Genomic DNA, 6,000 nt, shown 5'->3' with positions numbered 1-6,000 from the left:
TGGAAAAGGAACATGAATTTCAAAATTGGAGTCAGCCAGTAAGTCTAGAAAGTAACATGGAGGAGAAAGTGAACAGCTTATGGAAAGGCATAGACTCATAGCCCAGTCTTTCATAAACAGTGATCGGAGTGAAGACTCTGTCAAACCACGTCCCCAGGGACCCTCCAGCTGCTAGTCTGACACATGATCTATAACCACACCCTTCCAAAATTTATCTTCATAAAAGGTTCACTCATATTTGTCTGCTGGGGGATTTTTTTTTAATGTTTATCACTTCTTATTATGTTTTCCAAAGGGCTACTAGCCTTTTCTTCTCATGGCACTACTTTACCACCTATGGGAAAAGTTATTTATAAAAAAAAAAAAAAATCAAGAAAAAGTATCCTGGACATAGAAGGAATCATTGAGTACAGAATTTTGATCTGGAATTGTATAAAAGACACTTAAAAGATTTTTAATTTTTTTAATGTTTATTTTTTTGAGAGAGAGAGAGAGAGAGAGAGAGAGAGAAATAGTGAGTGAGAGAGGGAGACACAGAATCCAAAGCAGGCTCCAGGCTTCAAGCTGTTAGCATGGGGCTCAAACCCAGCAACCATGAGATTATGACTGAGCCAAAGTCAGAGGATTAACTGAGTCACCCAGGCACCCCACAAGAGTTAATTTTTGTGTGCATGCCTATTCTAATTTCTATATGTAACAATCTACAGGAAAATCAAATAAAAAGGTGTCCTATAATGAAGTAAAAAAAAAAAAAATGATAAAGTGAGGCCATGTCTGGTAGTAATCATGATATAACGCACTTTGTATTATGCATTAAGGATTATGGCAATGTTTGACCAGTGATTAAAAAAAAAAAAAAACTAGAGAGGACTTTGAGGGGCACCTGGGTAGCTCAGGCAGTTGAGCATCTGACTCTTGACTTTGGCTCAGGTCATGGGATCCTGGGATCAAGCCCCTTGTCTGGCTCCAGCTGAGTGTGAAGCTTGCTTAGGATTCTCTCTCTCTCTCTCTCTCTCTCTCTCTCTCTCTCTCTCTCTCTCTCTCAAATTTAAGAATAAATAAACAGTTATTTGACACAATTCCCTTCATAATTAGCACCATAGTGGCTTTCAAAAATCAGCAATTGCTGGCCAGAAACATTTAAATGTAATTATGGATCCATAATCAAAGCAGATGTGGCAATAAATTGGTACATTATCTCACTTTAGACTACAATGCCATGCATCAACACAGTCCTTTGGGCATGTAAGTATTAAGAATAGTTCCTACCACTGATAATAATCAGTTCCTGCATATTTCATAGGATCTGTTTTACTACAGGATCTGTTTTACTAAGGAAGGATCAAAAGCCTTAGTTAAAGGTTCCATTTTACTTTCTGGTAGGACAAATGAGCAAGGCTGGAACAGAGAAGGAAAATAAATGACTTTTGAACTTAGCAAAAAGATTCCCATCAACATTCATAGTCAAAGATATGCCACTTAAAACAATGACCCAAAGATGGAGAAAATAAAGTTTGGCAATACATAATCTTATTAAATATGAGGCAAAAAAAAAAAAGATTTTTTTTTAATCTTAGGAAAATATTAATTGATTCTAGTCACTGAAGGGCAATGGGGACACTATCTTTTTAATTAAAAATAAACATATCCTTTGACCTAGTATCTCAACTTCTGAGAAATAATCGTCAAGTCTACAGAGAGAGAGGATAGAGGGAGACAGAAAATGTATGGTGCATGTGCAAAAAGATATAAAGCATGTGTGCAAGGATATAAGGATATTTAGCCCATTTGTAGTTAAAAACATGGAAGCAACAACAAAGAATATAAATAATGAAAGTTTAAGTTATGGTGCATATGTAACACAAGACACTATGCAAGATTGTGTCTTTATGATTTTTTTTAAATGTTTGTTCATTTAATTTTGAGAGAAAGAAAGAGAAAGGGCATGAGCAAGGGAGAGGCAGACAGACAGAAGGAGAAAGAGAATCCCAAGCAGGATCCACACTGTCAGCTCAGAGCAATATGCAGGGCTTGAAATCATGAACTGTGACATCATGACCTAAGCCGAAATCAAGGGTTGGACACTTAACCAACTGAGCCACCCAGGCACCCTTGTACGATTTTCTCATTGCTGTCTTTAATTTTTCACAACTCAGTAATGGCAAAAATTAGTGAGAAATCACAGTACACACACATATTCACAAAATATTTCTTAATTATGGTTTAAAAATGGTCTTCAAGCCATTTAATTTTTTTGATATTTATTTTTTTTAATATGAAATTTCTTGTCAAATTGGTTTCCATACAACACCCAGTGCTCATCCCAACAGGTGCCCTCCTCAATGCCCATCACCCACTCTCCCCTCCCTCCCACCCCCCATCAACCCTCAGTTTATTCTGTTTTTAAGAGTCTCTTCTGGTTTGGCTCCCTCCCTCTCTAGCTTTTTTTTTTTTCCCCCTTCCCCTCCCCCATGGTCTTCTGTTAAGTTTCTCAGGATCCACATAAGAGTGAAAACATATGGTAATATGGTATCTGTCTTTCTCTGTATGACTTATTTCACTTAGCTTAACACTCTCCAGTTCCATCCACGTTGCTACAAAGGGCCATATTTCATTCTTTCTCATTGCCAAATAGTATTCCATTATGTATATAAACCACAATTTCTTTATCCATTCATCAGTTGATGGACATTTAGGCTCTTTCCATAATTTGGCTATTATTGAGAGTGCTGCTATAAACATTGGGGTACAAGTGCCCCTATGCATCAGCACTCCTATATCCCTTGGGTAAATTCCTAGCAGTGCTATTGCTGGGCCCTAGGGTAAATCTATTTTTAATTTTTTGAGGAACCTCCACACTGTTTTCCAGAGTGGCTGCACCACTTTGCGTTCCCACCAACAGTACAAGAGGGTTCCCATTTCTCCACATCCTCTCCAGCATCTATAGTATTCTGATTTGTTCATTTTAGCCACTCTAACTGGCGTGAGGTGATGTATCAGTGTGGTTTTGATCAAGCCATTTATTTTAAATGTTACAAATGATTGAAAATTGAGAGTCAACATTTTTGAGTACAGTATGAACTTCATTTCCTCTTAATCATGCATTTGTAAAGCCAACTTAAAAATCAGTTACAGACCAACCAAAAAACAGACTCTTCACTAAAGAGAACAAACAGATGGTTACCAGAGGGGAGGGAAGGAGAGTGGAGGTGATGGGTGAAATAGGCGAATGGGACAAAGAGTACATTTGTCATGAGCACTGAGTAATGTGAAGAATTGTTGACCCACTGTATTGTACACTAGAAACTAATGTAACATATGGTAAGTATACTGAACTTTTTAAACGAATAATAAGTATTTTAAAAAGCAATTATGAACAAGAGCCCTTCAGTATAAATAAAAGAAAAAATAATCCTGAATACTGGTCATTCGGAATCAATCTTTTTTCCTGCCTAAAACTCCCTATCCTCCAAAATTAAAAAAAAAAAAATTAGAAAATTAAAGACAAAAAACTTTGAAAACCTTTGGCTCATTGTTGCTAATGTAAGACTGAACTTTGGAAATGCCAAAGAAATAACAAATAAGAATTATCTTGTTTTAGCTATTGCTAAACAAGTTAAGTTTAATGGACTGAAAAGAAAGGTTTCTGCAGCTGGAAAAAGCAGCCCCGTTTCTGTCTGTAGTGGTCGGTGCTTACCAGATAATGAGCAAAATGTGTGCGGCTCATCTGGCCTTCGGAAAACATCAAACACCAACTAGGAAGCACAGAGAACTGATTGTTGTCTTTCTGATTAGATATTCAGCCTCAATTGTTGAAGCTAATAAAGTAGATAGTGAGGGGGGAAAATGTGTTTCAGAGGCCTCTGGGTAAAAATATTGGAACAAATGTTTATCTAATTGGATTATCACTATACATCTTCTGAAACACTGTATTAGAAGGCTGTGAAGAACAAAAACAAAAAACACATGAGAAGCTTTTATCTTCCACCCTAAGCTTGTTAGAAAAATTTGAAAACACTGGAACAAAACGTCAGTGGTCAATCCAAAGGCAGGTGTAATGAGAGTATTATCTTGCCAAATGGGAAGACTTAGTCCTAGCATCCCCCAATTGCTTAGCTAATATAACTGCTGGCAAACTATATTTATATACTACATCGAGAGGAAATTACAGACAACGCTGATAGCCTGAGAAGGGCACTTGGTTAGTGAGCAATCCAAAACCTCTCAAACAGAAGGAGAGGTGATAAAAGTATTCCCCAAACACAGGCAGTGATAAGTATTTCTCTACCAATTCAGTGATAATTATGGGAAACACTGTGTACTGAGCACCATTCTAGGCTCTGAATGGTAGGAAGTGGCAAAAAAAAAAAAAAAAAGACAAAACTTGCCCTCACTGATCATACATCCAAATAAGGGGAAAGAGACAATAAAAACAAAAATAAGGAAATATAATACAATGGTTGGCAAAAATTGCCATGGAGAAAATAAAGTAGAATACGGGTGACAGGGAATGCCAGAGCATCAAAGGAGAGGCCCATATGGTAAGAATAGTACTTTGGATTCCTGGACCCAATCCCAGGGGTGGATCTGGGAAAGATTCATCATGTCAACAAGCAATGTTCTGGACACCAGCTGGGTGTCCTACAATTCAACTCAATTCTGACACTCTCTACCCAGAGGTAACGTCAGGTTCCACAGCTTAAGGATTCAGTCCTGCAATAATACCCATCCCCCACTTCAGACACTAGTCACAACCCGTGTTGTTACCCGAGCTTCTGACCAACTTGCTACAAATTGGAGGTTCCCAAATGTCATTTCTTGGACTTCAGATGCAAGTCCCAAATCCAGGCCCTGATCTTTACTTCTGACCAGACCGGCTATAAATCAAAGAGCTCACAACCCACTCCTTGGTTTCAATTAATTTGCTAGAGCAGCTCAGAGAACTCAGAAAAACATTTTACTTACTCAATTACGGATGTATTATAAAAGGATAAAACTCAGAAACCGCTGATTTGCATGGGGCAAGGCATGGGAAAAGGGCACGGAATTTCCATGCCATCTCCAGGACATCATGCTCCAGCACACGCGCGAGATCACCAAAGCTTTCCTAAAACCCACGTTTTCCGTTTTTATGGAGGTTTTGTTACACACGCATGATTGATTAAACCTTTGACCATTGAGGACTGAACTCATCTCCAGCCCCTCCCCCTGCCCCCAGAATCAAGGGGTGGGACCAATCACATGGTTGGTTCTCCTAGCAAACAACACCTACCCTTAGGTGGGGTCCAAAACTCACCTCATTAACATAATGAAAGACACCTGTGTTGCTCTCCATCCCAGGAAATTCCAAGGCTTTTAGGAGCTGTGAGCCAGGAAACTTGGACTAAGACCAAATAAATATTTCTTATTATAAATCACAATATCACAATCTACTTAGAAAAGTTGAGCCTTGAAAGAAATAGAAAGGGGTCTCTTTCTTGTAGCCTACCCACCAGGAGAAATGACATAGCAATTCTTGGGGGAAAGTTCTTTTGTTTTATAGAAAATTATGCACAATCGAGTGGAGTTCACTTTTCTACTTTCAAGATTCTAGTGATTTTTGGCATTTCTTTTCCTTTTTGTATTTGGTTTAACAAAGTGTATTCAAACTGTTTCTAAAAATGTCATTACTAAGTCTTTAGCCTGATAATTAAATTGGCATCTTAACACCAAAATTGTAACTAAATGTTGTTTGTATAAACAGCAAGATTATAACCAAACACAAATCCGTATTTCCAATATCGGGGAAAATTTTTAACATTTCTGTGGGCCAATTTATCCTCACATTTTGATGCCTTGTGGCTATTTATCCTCTGTGTGGTTTACTCTGTTCTTTTCATATCCAGCCATGGTGGACCCCGTATTATCACAGTGGACCCCAGGATAATATTTGCAGAATTTCTGGCATAAAATAGCTATTCAGTCAAGGTTGATTTCCTTTCTTCCTTTTTCATTCCCTCT

The sequence above is a fragment of the Panthera uncia genome, chromosome A2 (genome assembly GCF_023721935.1).
Source record: "Panthera uncia isolate 11264 chromosome A2, Puncia_PCG_1.0, whole genome shotgun sequence".
Taxonomy (NCBI): Eukaryota; Metazoa; Chordata; class Mammalia; order Carnivora; family Felidae; genus Panthera; species Panthera uncia.
This window is presented reverse-complemented; position numbering follows the sequence as displayed.